The sequence below is a fragment of the Pristis pectinata genome, chromosome 19 (genome assembly GCF_009764475.1).
Source record: "Pristis pectinata isolate sPriPec2 chromosome 19, sPriPec2.1.pri, whole genome shotgun sequence".
Taxonomy (NCBI): domain Eukaryota; kingdom Metazoa; phylum Chordata; class Chondrichthyes; order Rhinopristiformes; family Pristidae; genus Pristis; species Pristis pectinata.
Genome location: NC_067423.1, coordinates 22,200,044 through 22,219,822, shown reverse-complemented (window position 1 = coordinate 22,219,822; position 19,779 = coordinate 22,200,044). Strand labels below are relative to the sequence as shown.

At 39.9% G+C, this 19,779-nt stretch overlaps 1 protein-coding gene across 5 annotated transcripts in view; it reads left to right on the top strand.

The window, feature by feature from the left end:
- Window positions 1–11,894: 11,894 nt before the first annotated feature.
- sema3c (sema domain, immunoglobulin domain (Ig), short basic domain, secreted, (semaphorin) 3C) overlaps window positions 11,895–19,779 on the top strand; it is an 88,181-nt gene continuing 80,296 nt past the window's right edge. For 2 of the 5 annotated variants that reach the window (XM_052033761.1, XM_052033759.1), the window contains exons 1-2: window positions 18,351–18,657; window positions 19,170–19,275. The gene's annotated coding sequence lies outside the window, so the exon portion shown is untranslated. Of the gene's footprint in view, window positions 12,152–18,324; window positions 18,658–19,169; window positions 19,276–19,779 lie in introns of those variants that run through there. The other 3 variants (XM_052033760.1, XM_052033762.1, XM_052033758.1) reach the window with 3 other exon arrangements.

Genomic DNA, 19,779 nt, shown 5'->3' with positions numbered 1-19,779 from the left:
GCTGTTCAGCCAACTTGATGACATCACTGTTGCTGATTGCCAGTGGGATTCCTCTGAACTGAGGCCCAACAACAACTAATGTCAAAAGGATCATCTCCTCTCCACAGACACTGCTGGATCGTTTGTGAGCACCTTTCCTTGAAGACAATGGCAAGCACTGTCTCTTCTCCATTGTGAGCTGCATCGAATCCACTGATTCAGAATGACAAGGAGAATCTTGGGACACACTGATGGTAGAGGCCACTTCCAGTAAAAATGTATGGCATTTATCAAACAGTTGGTGACAGACTGTCCAGTCAATAGTCAGAGCACACTTGGACTGCATAAACCATGGACTCAAGTTTGATGAATTATATAAAGGTACACAAAAAGAACCAAGTGAAATGAGAAAAAAACTTGCTTATGCACTTGGAGCCTGGAGTGCACTGTTTGTAGTGGAGGCAGATTCAATGCAGGATTCAAGTAAACTCTGACAAGTAAACCAGGGCTGCTGCTGCCTAATGGCCAATCCCTAAGAAGGCAGGTACAGGCTGCAGCAATTTAAAAATAAATTTACATGAAAGTGGAACCAGCAGGAACAGAGGTTCTCCTTCTGTCTCCATTTTGAGACCATGTCAGCTGCTTTCACCACTACCCCCTCATGTGATCCCAGCCACCACTTTCTCAATCATCACTGACCGTTATCCTACCTCTTGGCTTCATTCTTCCATTCTTCTCCAGACAACTGTCTCATGAACACTCCTAGGTATCCGATTGCACCAATTTAATATTAACTTCGTTCAAGCCCATGGATTCAGGTGATTGGTTTGGTCCAAAAAAAGGCTATGTGAGATTTCTAGACTATGAGCTTTCTTGGCACAAAAACTGTTCTGATCTCATTTCTTGTTTATCAGCTGTGCATTGTCCATTGAAGCTCACTTGTAGTTTATAACAATATGTGGCGTAAATCCTTTAGTAAACTAAAATTCAAGTGCCATCTGTCAATAACTGCTCAACATTTAAAATGATAGATATTCCATTACAATAAATATGCATTATATTTGAGCCTGGCCCAAAATAAATTTTACTTTCACATACTGCCACTTTTATATATCATTGCTTATCTTAGTTTTAAAATATTGCAGACATTCTGAGCCAAAAGTTTGGAAATTTGGACCTTTTGTCAAACTTTTCCAGGTCATTGGGGTAAAATTTTTTCTTGGAATGGGATAGAAAAGCAACATAGAAAATGGGATATAAACCAAGCTGCTCATTCACTATCACTCACTTATGCTCCAACTGAAGGCAAATTTTTATCAGTGTCTCAACATTTAAAAGTATCAGGAGAGGTAAAGATAAAGATAAAACTTTCAGCACTGAAGTGGTTTAAGGAGGAGCGTGACTCTGTGTATATTTAAGTATATTTTTAAAAGTAATCTAAAAAGGCAACTATTTGGACCACAGAAAGAGCATATTTTCCTAAACAAAAGGACCGGTTTCAGATGTTGGCCCTGGGTGCCTTATGTGCTGCCACGTGGCACACACCCCTCACTTAATCCTTAAGTGCCTTTTATGCCACCTGAGTTGGGCACTAAAGATTCTGGGCTAGAGCTGCTAAAAGCAATTTCAGTAACATGAATTACTGGATATTCCAGACACTTCTCTCTAAACTTGGTCAAAATCAGTCAAAGATAAGTTTACCTTTAACAGAAAAGATAGCATAAATACCTGATGCACACCATTGAAACTGAATTAATAAAAAATGGAGAATGTTAGAATTTATTGGAAAATCTGTTAACAAACACATGGAGTAAAACATGGAATAAAAAGTGAAACACTAAAATCAGTAAGTATTATGGGTAGAGATACACTAAACAAGTGGTTAAGTAAATATTAAGTCTTGATTAATTTCATGGAAACTGGAACATTTTATATTGTGTGATATGGAACCATGGCTAGAAAAGTCGGGTTTGATCAAGTACACCAGTCCCTGCTTTGGATTCCTAAATCAAATCAGTCACAGTGCCATTTGATGCTGCTAATCATTCTGTTTGTAAGTAGGATTATCAAATGTCAAGAGAGAGAGGGAGAGAAAGGGAGTTGACTAGCAGCAAATCTATCCTGGGTGGAGGAGGCTGCGTTGTGAGAGATTGATTTGGCACACTGGGTTCATAAGTCTGCCTCCCATTTGTTTCATGATGGTTTGCATAGTTGTACGAGTACGTTTTAGGGTGTTATTCATCTGTTTAAAGCTATTTTGGATAGCAGTCATATTTCTTCAATTACCAGGGCACTCAGTTTCATGCTATTTGCTGACCCTGGGAGATATATTGCAGTGTAACTTTGTATCATTTAATGGGTATACACTTATCTTTGCCTGTCAGTTCCCTGGTCCGTAATTGCTGATTTCTCCCGCAGTTGGTTACTTGTATTGTCCAGCCCCTTGTGTGTACAATATATTGTTATGAAAAGTGACACCTTCAGATTATCTGGGTTTCACTTCAATTCTCTCTTGAAAGTCCTTTGCTTTTGTCTTAGGTTCTCCAGATAGTAACATAAGATAAGCATAAAAGATTTGGTTTATCATGTGGTAAATAAAGACATGAATCATAACACAGGTGAAATACTGTGGTATTTGCATTTGCTTCACACTAATCATTTATCCCTCAGTCAACATCACTATTGACAGAAGATTATCCTGTTCTTACCCCATTACTGCATGTGCCAACTAGCCAGGTGCAAATTAGTTGCAATGCTTCTTCCATTCCAATCAGTGAAAATACTTGAAAAGAGCTTCACTGGTGGTAATATTCTTGGATGCCTAAGGTCAGGAAGATGTGATTTACTTTTGATTCTTTATTTTGAGCTTGTAAGTGAGCGTTTCACATAACTTGTCTCCATACTTCAGTCATTACTCCAGCTCTGATCCAGATGAAACCATTATGGAAATATGCAACCAGCAAGAATTTTGAAAACTTCTCCCTTCAGGGTTTGTGAGGTTTTCTACTGATTCTGAAGTTGAAAAAAGTGCTTATGTAAATGTGTGGCAGAAAAAAAACAGCTGCTGGAGGAACTCAGCAGGTTAGTCAGCACCTGTGGAAGCAAAGGGATAGTTGTTGTTTTGGGTCAGGATCCTGCATCAGAACTGGGGGCTGAGAGGGAAGATAGCTAGCTCCTCCAGGTTCCTATAGACTTTAGTGTCTCTGTATGTGTGTCTCTTCTTTTTGAGAAGTAAAGGAAAAGTGGTGATGACATAGTTGGAGCATGACAGTCAGGGTTAAAGGCAGCTCAAGAAAGAAGGAAGGTGGAAGGTATAACATGGATTCACTGGGATGATCAAAGTAAAACAAGGGCCTATGGTAGTGAGAAATTTAGGGCCCTTTATGTTAAGAGATCTGAGAAGGCAGGAGATGACATATTTCAACTTTCAAGGTTAGAAAGTGATCTCCAACTTCAAATGGTAATAGAGTGGTTTACTTGTCATGAGGCAGTGAGTAGGGTTGGGTAGAATTTGGGAGAAAGTGGGAATTGAAAGTAGTTAAACTGAAGACGAGGAAACTATATATCTGGATGACACTTAGAGCTTGGAATTCTCTGCCACTAGCTGCTGAAGTGGAGTCGATAAGTGCCACAAAAGAACTGAAAATGGTGGGTATGGAATGATAAGAGGAGAGAAGGAGTGGAAAGCAGAGTGGAGACTGGGTCCTACCAGGCTTCGTGCTCCTCATGTAATATTCAGATGTCTTGTTGCTCCAACCCAAACAATCAAAAGAAATGACGAGTACACAGAAAAATCTAAGTTAGTCATCATTTTTTTCAATTAAATAATGAAACATTTTTATTTTGACATCTGCTTGAATTCCTAAGCAACAATTTCAAGTGGACCACCCGAATAGCACAAACTGGTGTATGTTTGAGGCCAGGTTGTCCAAATAATGGATAAAAACAAATGGGATGAACTGACAATGGAGCAAATCACTGAATGATGCAAAATATTTGCCAAGCAGAAAATCATTCTCACTTGATGACCTGAACATGCAATTTTGGGGAGGATAGCATTCAGCAAGCCAAGCAAATCCTGACTCCTGTGGTGGGGAACATGGTAACACACAGGGTAGATGAAAGTTTCTGGCAAACTGACTGGTTTCAAGGAAGTTATTGAGTGGGAGTTGGTTTCTGCCCATATTGGAGCAGAGATATACAAGGTTCTGGGAACATTTGACAGAAGCCAAAGACCCAAGGAACAACCGACCTGAGCTTTGGCTTTATCAGCACGTAACCAGTGGTCTGTGAAAGCCAATCTGATGCTCAGAGACAGCTTCATCAGGCTTCAGCTGGCCCAAATGCCTCTCCAGTCATAGCCTTTTAGTGGGACAGCAAAGGGATGGAGAGGTGTTCAGGAGGGAGAAGGTCTATTGGCTGGCAGTTGAATGGAGACTGCCAATGGTCTTTGCAACTTCTATAATGTAAGGAGGATGCTCTTTTACTCTTTTGTTGACAGCCTAGAAGGTTGGAACATAGTTATCCTGAACACAACAGGGCCTGTGCGAGCTGACAATTTTGAGAAGGGGCCTCATACATCCATTAGGTCTTAATTTGTTTTTACACTCACTGGTTCAGGCACAGGCTCTGGGTTCCTATCCTGGAGTCTTCATGAAGATGGTGGGTGGTGAATTTTTGGTGCAGAGTGTGCCTTGCTGTCCTCGTGCACGGTGCTGGATGTAAACAGGGCAAACTTATGCAGCAAAGTACCGGCAGGATCAACAAATTTCTGGACCAATATTCCAAACTCTCCCAATCCCTGAATTATCAATCTGCTCCTTCTTTCAATATCTATCCACCTGGTCATGTGTTCCATACACTAATCATCGTCTGGGTGAAGTAATAAAAATTTAAACTAATTTGAAATTGGAGCTCAAATTCCCAAAGCACTTTACAGCAATGAAGTATTTTTGCAGTGTTTTTACTGTGGCTGTGTGTGCAATGAGACAACCAATTTGTGTATAGGAATCTCCTCTCTTTACTCTGTGCTCTGAATCCTCCATCCCAGTCTTTCCATATTCCTTCATCTTTCTACTCTCTGCTGGCTTGATTACCATTTGGCAAGCCCTACATCTTCTATGTTCTCTTGGTTTCCTCTGACAGGTCCAACATGACCTTTGTCACTGTCATCAGGCATTACAATCCCAATCTCCTACCAACCTCACTCCCCAGCACCTCCGCTGAATGAGAAACTTTCCAAATTGCAATGAAGTTCATGCCATCCAGTGCAGATCAGCTAATGTAACTCCCTGCCCAAACTCCACCCAGCTTGTCCATTCACTTGTGAACAAGTTCCTCCCCCTCCATATTGTGGATGATTGCACCAAATCATAAACTTGCTGGAAACCTGGCTGATGGGACTGATGATGAAGTTTCTCCACCTAAATGAACCTTCTGTTACCTTCCCTGCCTGCTCCGCCATAGTGGTGGTAAGGATGTGATCATCCAATCCTACCTTTGTCTGCCTCCATTCACCTCTGACGTTTATCCCCCTTTCAGCACGTTTCCTTGATCCATTTAAAATCATGGTCCTTCATTACCCCTCAGATATAATGAAAAGCTTCTCAGCAAGATATTTTGACACATTTACTGCTTTCCCATCGGCACTGAGAAACTTATTATCTTTCAGGATTTCAGCTTCCATCTCAGCCGGGAACCTGGCAAGTAGGACCACTCCTCAAGTTCTAGTCTCTACTGCCAAGACCCTAACCCCCAGAGTTCCCTCCCTCAACCTTTCCACCATTCAACCCTACTTTCTTCTAAGATTCTCCATGATATCTTCCCCTTTGTACAATTTTGGGACCAATTGCTTAAGTGAGTGCTAAATGTCATCTGATACCACTCCTGTGAAATGCCGTGGAGTGCTTTCCTGCATTAAATAAATACCAGCTGTTGTTATTGCTGAAGGTCATATGTTTGGGCAGATTTTCAACCTCAGTCCTTGGAGGATAATCTACAATTGAACCAATAGAAAGTTTGACCCATCGGAATAGAAAGCTAACTGGAAATGGAATGGAATGCCAAAGGAATGCCAATCAAACACTGCAATACTGACCGCCTGCCTCTTTTTTTCCTCCACATTCACTCCTCCACTACCCCATCCCTACCCTTCCTACTCCATCGTCCTACTTCCCTCCACTCCTCTCCCCTCTCATCCTTTCCCATCTCTCCCCTCCTTTCCCCTCTCCTCCCATCATCTCCCCCTCCCCTCTCCTCTCCCTCCTGTCTGCACCTCTCACGTTACCTCTTGTAACTTTTTCTCTACTTTCTTCCCCACCTCTGCTCCCCCTCTTCTTGCATCTCATTTACTCTTCTTTCTTACTTCATCTTGCTTTTCTTCCTCCTATACACTGTCCCTCTGGCTTCTATTCTTTCTCCTACCTCCTGCATTTCTTACTCCCAGATTTTTGGATGACAGGAATATTTACAACTTTTACAAACAGCAGGCATGGACTATTTTTCCACCAAGTTGCAACATTTTCCAGGCTGACTCATTGGGCTGGGACTACTATTACAGCTGCGTCGGCTGAACTGTGCTCCTTGCTCTGCAGAACATTCCTCCTGACGTCCTTCCCATTGACAAGGCAGCATGCTATGCTCACGAATCAAATGAGAAACACATGTCTCTAAGTTCACAAATTTTCATGCCAGCTTTTAATAGAAACAAGCTTTTTACTAAATTTCTGCAAAGTAGAGAGATTAAAAACTCTTCAGTTAATCCCTCTGTCAAAGCAGCTCAGTTTTAGGTCAATCTCCTGGTTTATACTGGGATGAATTTCACTGCTTAATATTTAAATGTATATGAAAGAAATAAGAGGGGACCCTCACGAGGCAGCAGGTGCTACAAGAAAATAGTAACCCAATCTCCGGTCTATATTGGAGAAACCAAACACAGATTGGGTTTGCAGAACACCTCAGCACAGTCTGCAGGCGTGACTTTAATTCTCCATCCCACTCTGACTTTAATCTCTCTGTCTTTGTACTCTTACACTGTTCGAACACAAGCTAATGTACGCCCAAGTGCCAGCATCTCATCTTCCAACTAGGTATTTTCCAGGCCTCAGGACTCAACAATTTCAGATAACCAGTCTTTCCAGCTTGGATCAGAACTGGCCATTTCTGATGATAGGTCATTAACCTGTAAAATTAACTGCCACCTTTACAGATGCCACCTTGTCTTCCAAGTATCTCCAGCATTCCCTTTATTTTCATACTTCCACCATCTGTGATGTTTTATCACATACTTCAAGCATTGTTTTCTCTGTCCTCCTTCTACTTACACTTCCTCCAGACAGATTAGCAGTGACTAACCTGCCTTCACCATCCTCCCTCAGTCAGAACCACCACCACTTGTGTCATTCAGTCTCTCTTGGTCTACACCATTTCATTCATCCTCCCTCTCTGCAATTTAAGCATGCTCGACTTCTAACCTTTCATAGGTATGATAAAGGTCATTGGCCTGAAATGTTAACTCTGTTTCTCTCCACAAATGCTATTGTCATTTATCTATGCTATGGCTATCAATATATTGATCAAATTTTGATATCGATTAGTATGGTTTAGTTCTTGTACATCACTCGTCTTGACTTTGTTCAGTTTAACAGTTCTACATTACACCAGGAGATTCATCAATGTAATTTTAATCTAATTCACCACCCTGAATACAGATTAGGGGACAATGAAAGAATGACTGGAGGCAACTTAAATTAGAAAAAAAACAGGGAATATGGATGCAACCTACTGAAAGTGCAGCAATCCCCGGGTTTAACTTTAGAATGATTGGATTTAGTCCAGCATTCATTCTGTAGAGGTCACCAAGAAGAGTAAAATTTAAATGAGGCTGCATTGCTTCTAATTTTGTTGTCAGTTTGAAGTTAACATCTGGAGCCTGGGTTTCTCAGTACTCAAGGAACCAAGCAGCAAAATAGAGATGTGGTCATTGGGTAGAAGCTGCCCAATCCAGCAGAGAAGCATTTTCCCAACACTGCCTGTGAGTGTCCCTGACCCCTCAAGTAAATCTGCCCAGCCCATCCCTTCCAAATGCTCTACCAATCCTCCCCTGCATCTTTACACTAGGACTCCCATGACCTCTCTTCCTCACCATCTCTCTTCCACCATGATCTCTGTTTCCCCACTCTCTCTTACCCCAAGATCTCTCTTCCCTACTATCTCCCTTCCTGTGATCTTTTTTCCCTGACTATTTCCCTCCCCCCACTATTGTTCTTCCCCTCTCACCACTATCTCCTTTCCCCCACCATCTCCTTTCGCCACTATCTTCCTTCCCCAATAATTTCTCTTGCCCCAAGACCTCTCTTCCTTACTATCTCTCTCCCTTGCTTTCTCTTCCTGTTAACACTTTTGCTGTGTTACTCACTTCTTGTGACCCATCTCTCCCACATATTCTCCCTATGAGGAATGTGTGTATTAATGTGAAGTATTGCTTTAAGGTAGGTGAGATTGCCACTATACCATGTGGTTCATTATTACAGTATTGTGTATACCAATTTTCAACTTCAGGACCTCTGCATTTCCTGCAATTCCTGGTTTTATGGCAACTAATGAATACCCCAACTCCCTCCCGACCACACTATAAGTACCTGGGCCATTATGTCATTGAATGGTGCTATAATTGCAGAGTAATCAAAGGATCCAACTCTTTGTAAACTAATTTAAAAGTTTGAAAAAGTTGTAAGAGACTAATCTTCAACTGTTAAACACCATTTTAAATTAGACTTGTGACAGTGTCCTCTGTTGAGAGGGCAGTGGCTTTTTCTCACTGGCTGAGCCTACTGAGCCCATGCTTGATGCAGAGTAACATTGGTCTGAGTTTTCGACTGGAGTCCCAGTTTAACAGTCACATCCAGGTTATGTAGGCCTGGCTGTGGTGGGAGCTTCAAGAGGATGTTGCCAATGCAAGGAAATATATTCATCTGGTAAAGCAATCATCAGGAGCATATGATACCAAATAACAGCCATAAATCCTTACACACATTGTTTCGACATATGTCTGATGTGGACAGCCTCGCCCAGATACCATATAATTCACTACTAAAACAAATCATCTTGTCCAGCAAGAACTTCTACAACAAGAATTTTGTAATTACAGACACCTTCCATGCAATGACAGATTCCAAGGTGTTTCACATGAGCTATGTCACTTAAAATTTGGCATCGAGCCAAAATCAGAGATATTTGGATAGGACCTCTTTGTCTGTGGTCTTCTGCACCATTACAACAAGGTCTAACGTAAGCTCAAGGAACAACACCTCATTTTTCATCTGGGCATGTTGCAGCCTGCAGGACCCAAAACTGAATTCTCCAACTTTAGAGAAGTTGCTCTTTCTTCAGGACTGGACATTTTTGCTTGCTATTCCTCTCTTTCATTTGAATATTCTAGTCTGATAGGCATGCACCAGGAGGCTAGATTATACAACGTCACCCAAACTGCACTACATTAGCAACACATTACACAGACAAAGGAGTTTAACTGCCTTTCTGAAGAAAGGTCCTGACTTTTCCTATCTTCAGTCCTGAAGAAGGTCCTGACCCGAAATGTTGACTGCCTGCTTTTCTCCACGGATGCTGCCTGGCCTGCTGAGTTCCTCCAGCATCATCATGTTTATCATCTAGATTCCAGCATCTGCAGTCCTTTGTTTCTCGAGTTTAACTGTCCATTTAATGACTGTGTTATTTCACCCCCTGACATACATTCTTTTTGTTCCACCCATTACTCGACATTCTCTGCTACCTAAACTAATTTGCTTTTTCTTTTTCTCAGTTTTGAAGGGTCCTCAGCCTAAAACATTCACTGTTTCTCTATCCACAGGTGCTGCTTGGCTTGCTGCGTTTCTTGAACAGTTTCTATTTTTAGTTCGGTTTTCCAGCCAGCATCTGCAGTTTTTTGTTTTAGTTTTTTGATTTTCAGGACAGGTAATGCACAGATTGGTTAAATAGTTTGTTCTAAAAACATCTTGAATGAGAAGAGGTGGAAGGCTATAGAGAAAGAATTCTTGAGCTGAGTTATATTGAATTTACAGTATTGAAATGGGCCATTTACCTAACTGTCTGTGTGCACAAAACCTCCCACCATCCTACCTCATCAAATCCTATCAGCGCATTGTTAGATTCCTTTCTCCATTATGTACTCACCAAGCTTCTCATAAATGTGCAACTCATCACAACTACTCCCCAGGTAGCAAGTACTACATTCTTTTTGCCACTTGGGAATAGGGAGATCTTCTACATTTGTTATTGAATTTATTAGTCCTATATTATTACTGTTCTTTATCTGTTGACAGTAACACCACTGGAGATTGTTGACATTGAATAATATCCATTATTTTCTTTCAACAGCCTTGGAGTTTGGTGCCTTTCAAGGAATGTTCAGATTTTAATTACAATCAGAATATCAAGGTTCTACTTCTGAAAAAGCTATTAATATTTAAAAGTACAATTCTTTTCAAATTTATTAACAGTAGCTTTCATTTAGGATTGAAAGTAAAATACAGTATGTAGAAAATTCCACAGGAAGATTGAACATCAATTGAGGCAATTGATAAAATGTAGCTTTTTATACCTTCCTGAAGTATTTTGAATGTCACATGTATGTCACTGTTTCACACCTGATGTTATTGGTGTCAGTGAGCCAAGGTACCTACTAAGATCTAAACTTCCATTCCCATGCTGTGTTAAAGGGATTTGTCTGACACTGCCTCCTCCTTAAATGGAAATTCACCAGTAATATCAGGAACAACAGTCCACCTCTGTGGCCCAGGCTGTGTACAACCACGGTCCATGTGCTGTTGGTGAAACACAAAAATACTAACTCAATTTTTATCTGCTTTTGACATACTATTCCAAATCTCTTATAAGCAGTAATCAAATAGGAGTTGTTTGGAGACAATGTTGACATTATTTTCACGTGAATCATGTCAGCGGGAGCAAGGTATAAGCTGTGTTACCATGTGTGAGTGGTATTAACAGATGGTACTGTCTGTATATTGAGCACTGGCCTGTGGGTAAAGATGCCAAAGGCTCACTGAGTAAATGGAGGGTATGCTTGCTGTTCTGTTCATTTAATATGTTAGCATGGCAGTAGGTCAATTCCACCTGCCACCAGCTGTTACAAAATGAAGCCAGTACATAATGAAATAATGAAGCCCATATATAAAGTACTCTTCAGCTCTAAAATAGTAAGCCCAGACAACATGCACACCAGCATGCTGCCAACACGCAGATTCCTTTAATAAATGGATGTAAAGGAAGACCCAGTAAACCAGTTGTAATCATTTTGTTGTTGGGGCTCAGGAAGGTGGAGCTGTCATTATTTGATCAGGATTGGCAGCTATGGGATATTCTGTGAATGACCCAATCTGCTCAGGCAGAAGTACTAAAGTAAAATGTCAAAGTTAAATCAGATGTCAGCATTGAAACTGGGACAAGTGAGTTCAAACATTTTCTGAACATTTCTCTTTCTGCATTTAATTTGTGCAGTGTTGCGTAAAATTACATATTTAAAAGTGTGGAATGTGTTGATGTAGGTTTCATTTACTGGGTGATTACTTTATCTTGGTTGATAGTGCCGTAAATGATACAGTTAAATATTAAAAGGGTTTTGCAGTGCTTGATCATGGTGTTACAATGGGTTTGTGAGTTCTGCCTAATTGGTTTGCTATGTGCCTGCTGCCCCCACACAGGAATGCTGGCACTAACTGGCAGATACAAACAGACATATTAGCATAGCAACTGGAAGAGAAATAATGCCTGTTTTCTGTTACTGGAATAAATGTGATCACTTAAACTGACAGCTTTATCGCATTAACTTTAATTTCTCTGGTTTTGTTTTCCCCAAGCCATGTATGAGCCAGCTAGGTTGGAAACTAACTTCCTTTAATACAAAATTAGATCACTACTGGCGACTAACACTGAAAGCTACAGTTTTTTTTTAGGAAATCTTGTTCCATTGCGGTGCAGGCTCCACGTTTTAATAATCAACTAAAGTTTGAGTGACTTCTGATGACTTAATTGAATGATTTTGGCAAAAAAAAAGAAAGCAGTAAACATTTGGAAGTGAAACAGTACGGTACAGTTGTCTAAAAGCTGCTGGAGCAATTGCATGGCTGAATGTGAGGTAAGGTGTCAGGAATCTGTTTTGAAATTACAGTGGAGTTCAATATGTTGTCCCGGTAAAGTTGTCTCTTGTGTTAAACTTACTCTTGACTCTCGGTCAGAATTTGCACAGATGTTTTCAGAATCTTAAGTGAGAAATTTCCTCTGTTTTACCTTTTGACTATTTAGTCAACCCAAATCTGGTTTAAAGACACAAAGTGCATTGTTAAAGATTGCACAATTCCCTAGCAACCAATAACTTTAGTGGTCGAGTTTAGGAAAATGAAAAGAACACTGCATTTTCAACAAGTGTTATTTAGGAAAGGAAAATTTGGACAGATGATATAACTTGTGTAATCTCATGATTAGTTTAGTTTAAGGTTACAGATCCTTAGGATTCCTATTTAGATTTTTGTGTAGAGACACTGTGGCCATTAGATTGATCTGGATAAATTAGTAAGTAATGCTCATGAGTAAACACTTCCGTACTTTTAGGAAATGTATTGGAAGGTGGTAAAAGAGCTTATATAGTAAGACTGCAATGCCTTTGTTCCATTACCTTAAAGCTTTATTGATCCAAAGGAAAGCTGTATTTCCAGGTAATGACTAACCATGGAGTGAAAGGGGCTAATTCACCAAGTGACAATAAGATGACATGAATGGAAGAAAGGAAACGGACAGGAATCCCGTGTGGCAGTATGAAAATCAATGGTGATCTTGCTACTTTCATTCTAAAATCTTTATTCTTTAATTTCTAACTGAGGCTTGAGATAGCTGCCATTGGATTAATGAGTCATCTGTTTTGCACAGAATTGAAGTCTGATTTCTTGCTAAAACAAGGTTTAGTTTATTCTTCTTTCTGATGGAACCACTGGATGGTGAGATCTGTCAGTTTGCCTTACTGAGTTCTTGAAAATTCATCTTGGATTAAACATAACAAAATCAGTTTCTCTGCTTACGGAGGAAACTTTTCATTGACTTCTTGCTAATGTTGTGATTATTGTAACTGTTTGGATAATGAAAAATGAAACATCTTTGCTCTGGGCTAAAGACATTCAAATGAGATCTTGACTGGAGTAAAATATTTCTTTTATACTTGAATATATTGTTGTTGGAAGACATTCAAATGAGATCTTGACTGGAGTAAAATATTTCTTTTATACTTGAATATATTGTTGTTGGAATATAAAAATCCATTAATTTATATTTTAGAAGCTAATGTTTGAAATTATTTATAGTATTGATAACCATTTTCATTGATGTAAGTTGTGAAATAGTTTGCTGACTTCAATAAGTTAATAAGCAAGTTATATCCTGCTGTATATGAAATGACTGACCTCTTAATATGCAACTAATTAACACATTTGTGTACTAAGATACCTAAATCCCGATTGGTTGCAGCTAGATCCTCAATTACAATGAGTAGCTTCAAATGTTGGTGCTAAGTTTCCTTAAAGAGCAGTTAATATGAGAAGACCACACTTTATGGAATGAATTCTTCTGTGATAATATTTGATTAGATGACTACAAGTGGCTATTTTGTTCAATTTGAAAGACATTTTATATTTGCGCTGTGTTTACTTATTCAGTGAGTCATGCCCAGTGGAAGTTGAGTGCTCATGAAGCATTTTGTCAAATAAAGCAGGATGACTAATGTAGGTTAAATGACAGTGACATAACGCTAATGATCTTTACAGGATCACCAAATAAATTGAGCATGTTGCTCAGCTGCCTGATTACAGAGATATTGTAATTGAAACCTTGCATGTTAATTGTTCCTCTTGAGGGGGCATAATTTTAAGGTGATTGGAGGAAGGTATAAGGGGGATGTCAGACGTAGGTTTTTTACACAGACCGTGGTGTGTACGTGGGCGCAGAGGTGGCGGAGGTAGAAACATTAGGGACATTTAAGAGACTCTTAGATAGGCACATGAATGATAGAAAAATGGAGGGCTATGTGGGAGGGAAGGGTTAGATAGATCTTAGAGCAGCATAAAATGTAGGCACAACATCGTAGGCCGAAGGGCCTATACTGTGCTGTAATGTTCTATGTGCAGAAGTGCTAAAGGAACCAATTGCCTTAACAATTAACTTTAGCTCTGTGGATTCTATGGTTTAAAACATGTAGATCTTTCTACCATGTAATAGTTCATAATGTTGGTATTGGTGGTTTTGGTGGGTATCAACATATGTAAAACATAAGTATTGCTGTGTTATTAGTAAGAAGTTAAAAGGACACAGATGTGCTGTAGTGTGCTGTAGTGTTCTATGGTTCTATGGTTCTATGTGCATCATCTGAAATCATTTTGTTCATTGGTTTTCATCTCTTGTCTGAATGGAATGGCAAATTGGCGTTTTTAAGTGAAGGCACTCAATGTTTGAAGCCTCACAAGCTTGCATGATTGTCCATTTAAACTGTTATTCACTTGTGCTTTGGGTAGTCATCACATTTTAACATGGAATGCAGCAATGTAACGCAGTCAACTGTGGGCTCCTAGACATTGAGGATAAAAGGAACAGCATTGCATGTGATCAGCAAAATTAACCAGTTTGTTAAAAGTGAAGTTGTTATGTCACCTGCTTGGGTGTTTATGTTCTGCAGTCAGTGAACCCTGTGTATTTATGCCTAATTACTTTGAATGTGAGAGTGGACTGCTGAAGATGGGAGAAAGTTGAGTTTTTTTCTGCTGAAAATGAGCACTTTCCTTTATCTACACATTTTTAATATGGAACTGGAGCTTGTGTACGGAAGTATATATTCAAAGTTAGCAGCTAATATGTTTCACTTGGAATAATATAATTGAATATTAACATCTCTGTCTAAAATGATCAAAAGTAAAGATTTGAAGTTGGACTCCTTTGAACTTCCTGTGAGATATTTCATTATTTTCATTGTCATGGAGTCACGCAGCACAGAAACAGGCCCCTCAACCCCCCACATCCATGCCGACCTTTTTGCCCATCTACACTAATCTGATTTACCTACATTAGTTCCATATCCTTCTATTCCCTGCTCATTTAAGTGTCTGTCTAAATGCCTCATAAATGTGGTAATTATATCCGATTCCACTGGCAGTACTTTCCATATATCCGCTAGGCCCACCATAAGACCCTGGCCTGAGTTGGTTACAGCTGTCTAACCCCACAGTCAAACCTCCTCACAATGGAAGTTGCTACCCTCCACTGAAAGCTGCATAGCAAGGTATCAGCGAATGTGCTGCAAAATTGGGTGATGTCCAGTTACCTGTGGTGCAGGTCCTGTTTTGGAATGTAAAGTACCCTAATGCTGTTCCAAACTGGATTTTGGCTGATTTTGCAATTTACTGATTTTTTTTTGCAGAAGATCTGAATGGGTGTTAATGTTCAACTTACCCATTATTTAGCATGCCAAAAAGTGAAAATGAGAGAATTAACGAGCTTTATTGCACAGTTATAAAAATGTTAACAACCCAATTTTAATTAGTTTACAAAAAATATAACAGCCCTAATGTTCAAATTACAATGAGAAAATCCTTGGTTTCTGTTCTTGTAGATTCAGGTGTCGTCTAAACCTTTTGATTCCCTCATTCTGGGTATCCAAAATTCCTTATTGCTTCTGAATTGTTGAAACACTGGTGCATACATAGTATTACATCAAATTATAATGTTTGAAATGACTAATAATTTCTTGTCATAATGGAAAAATATAAATTATTTAGCCTATTATTTCGACTTCCTACTGTGATAGTCCATAATGAGGTACTTTGTGAGTAGAAATTCCTCTGACGCACTTATAACAAAAGACTTATTTGAAAGTGTGTAAGTGTTTTGGGATGTGAACGCTGTGACTGTGACAATAAGAATTTCTGTTTCTCGCATTGTATCAATGCACTCGTGCCAGTGAAGGTGCTGTAGCACCACCAGTGGCAGCAAGGTGTAACGACAACATGGTAAGTTTGCTTCAGCCACTTCCATTATACATTGGTTGAAAGAATTTATGATGGGAATCCAGAAATAACAGCCTACATCTGGAAGTTGGATTATACCATTTATGGAGCACTAAAATATGGCCGTGTTTAGCACTAATGCACAATCTAGTCTCCAGCAAAAGAATATTTTAAGATCAGCCAAAATACAGTTTGAAACAGCGAAAGGATGGTTTACACACAAAACAATGGAACCTGCACAATTCCCCATAAGACCTCACCGAATTTTGCAGCACATGTCCCAAGACTTTGTTACACAGCATTCATAAAGGATGTTAGCCCTTAAAGGCACACTCTGCATGGCAGCTATGCAGTAGCAGCACACACTTTGGCTGCCTTGGAGGAGGTAGTGGCTCCAAGGGACAGGGAGACAGTTCCCCCATCTCCTATGATCTTGTAACCTCTCCAGATGGTTATCAGTGATCTGTGTTGGTATTATGAATCAGTGTGGAGGTGGTGATTTGGCTTGCATTGGGGAATTTTATTTGCATGCTGCTAATGAAACTCCTCACTCTGTTAGGATCGCTGATATCCATACAGCCAATGCCTGCCTCCTCCACTCACTGGGAGATGAGACTGTGGATGCAGACGTTCTGAGGGTAGTGGGCCTGCTCAGCCAGAGAGCCTGCCATTAGATCAGGTTGGAGGGAGTGCACTTCGTCCAACCTGACCTACTGCATTTGGTGCTCCTGATATGGCTTCCTCTACACTGGTGACAATAAGCATAGACAAAGTGACTCTTTTGCAGAGCGCCTGCACTTTGTCCACAACGGCTGCCTTGAGCTTCCAGTTGCATGTCATTGTAACCTCTTGAACCTCTTGAAAGTGCCTTGGTTATTAACACTCCTTCCCACTCCTCCATCGACCTATCTGTCCTCAGCCTTAGAAAGGTGACACACAAATTGGAGGAACATCTTTTATTCCATTTGATATGAACATTGAATTCTCCAGTTTCAGGTAACCCACACTACTGGTTCCCCCTGTCACATACCAGCTTGTATCCCACCCCTCCTCGTACTGCTATATCCTGGTGATCTTTCAGTCTTGGTGCAGGGTCTTGACCCAAAATGTGACTTACATCTTTTGCTGACCTGCCGAGTTCTTCCAGCATTCTGTTTTTTTTTACACACACCTGGTAGTCATCTTCTTCTGCCCCCTTCATACTTGTTGCTCCAGGTCCTGGGGGTCCAGGACCCCTTGCTGCTCCTGCTCTGGTCCTGGCTGCTGTCTTCCATTTGCTGGAGTGTGCAGCACCCAATGGTGAAGCCTCCTTGTCTGTTTGCAGTGCACTGAGGGCCACCCCCAGACTGCTTCAGACAATAAAACCTCACCTTGTGGAGAGCTGTAACACAGCCCTGGTAGCTGCGTGGCTCTCTTTCCACCGGTGCTCAGCTGCTATGAATGGTGTGAGCGGCCACAGATGCAGAGAGATTCCCCTCTTTCACCAGGATCCATTCAGCTGGGCGGTACTGAGAATGTCCGATGCCTTCAGGATGAGGAGTCTTGTGTTTCCCAGAAACGTGGCATTCACTGTAATGAAATTATTTCTATGATCCCCAACCACCTGCACATTAAAGGTGTGGAAACCACTCCTGCTCCTGAAAGAGTCTTGTTTATTAACCATGAGTCCACCACACTGGCAGAGCAGTACTTAGTGTTAGCCACACAATGTAGAACAAGTCATTTGTAAGACAGTCATGTTTTGCAACAGATTTCGTAATCATTCTGCTTCTGGTTCTGGTCTCCAAATTTAGCAGGATTACTTAATTCAGTTTCTCCATTTTCTATGGGGTTGGGAGAATGGGGTCTTGAATGCAAAGCCTTTGGGTTATAAGTCACGTTCCACAACTTCTTGGTTACTGTGCACTAATTGATGTTCTCATTGAAATGTGGACACCGTTCCTTTTAATCATATAACTTGCTCTTGCCTTAAAGGAGCTGGTGCTTTACCCAAGGCAGTGCCCTCCACACAGCTCATGTCTAAGGCTTTGATTATTTCCCTGTGAAACACAGCGAAATTGGGAACAGATAAAAACAAGGTCGCTGCCTAAACTATATCAGCAATGTACACTACTTGATTTCACGGAGTATTCTATTATGCCTTGCATTTTCCAACAGAATATTTCATCAGTGGGGATGTCATCTGATCATTATTTACAAGCAGTGCATCATGTGTTTTGCTAATTATGCAATCCAGTGTGAGGTTAGCTGCAGGATTTGCGATACAGGCAGTGGAGCAGATCTCACTGTGCTGAATGTAATTGGAGACCTACAGTTTGCTATGGGTCCCTCCCTAATCAGCGAGCAGCTTTGACTGCAGCTTTGCTATTTGCTCTGACAGTGAGCAGCATGAGTGTACGTTTCAGCTGTCATAGGGATCTTAAGGAACAGTTTGAGAAAAGACCTTTATGTTGGTGGGGAGCAAGCAGACAATGAGTTTTCCAGTGAGATGTTAACCAAACTATGTCATGGCCAATTGTTCAGCGTTAAACTGATTAACTGCAAAACTACCAGTCCTCAGTTATTCAAAACAATTTGCTGCAGGATACTCCCCTGATTACTGGTAGGTACTGATTCTATATTGTGCTGCAATTTAGAAATGTGTATGTGTGTGCGGAAAAAATTAGGAAAAACAAGTTTGACTATTTAGTAATATTAAATAGAGACTTACATTAGCATGAAAGATAATAATAGTTCATTTCTAACTATCATTTGCAGTTTCACTTTCTAATTAAGATTATTTAAGGAATAGTAAAAATCATTATTCTCTGTGTTTTTATTGTATTTTTGGGATATTGATGAGATATGAAAGACTTCTTCAAGATTGTATTTAGAGTAAATTTGAAATACAAATCAAATTATGCCCAGGACAGGTTGTTAAAATTCACTAAATTTTCGTCAAATCTTCGTCAAATGTGCTTTTTAATCTATTTGGTTTATTATTCATATGTTACAAAACCCATGTAGCTTTTTTGAATATTAGAAGCCTCTTTGTAGCATGCATACTTCTCATATTTTTACACGCATGTTTTAGTCCATTTGAGGGTTGTAATTCTGTTCCCCTGCGATCTCCAGCAGGTAACATTACTGAATGACAGAGAATGCCGTCATTCAAAATACGGTGTCAGCTTCGGTTGGCTCTCACGGAGACAATCAGAAGAACATGCTGAACAAAAAGGCTGTCAGTTCTAATTCATGTTCATATGATAAAATATAGCTCTCATCTCCCATATGTTAAGTTTTTGTTTTAAGTTTATATTCTGCCTTTTCTATAATTTTCTATGTTCAAACTATAGTTAAGGAGATATTAATTAATGGTTTTAGAAAAAATCATCATTATAATACACCCGTACATTTTCCCATTTACATTTATATGTCATTGCACAAATTGACATCATCTGAATATTTCTTTGAAATATAACTTGTTCTTAGAAATATTAATTATGTATTTTATGTATAATGAACATGTGCATGTAGTCTATATGTAGACTGGTGCAAGATATAATGATCCTAATTCTATATGATGATGTCATAAATAGCTCAAGAAAATCTTGTGTCATTATTACATTTCAAGGAGATTAAACTACTTCCTTTAAATTATCGTCAGATGTTGGTTTCCATGATATGATATCTTCTACTCACTTCTCTTATATTGTTAGAAGTAAGGCAAACATTACAGGAGTGG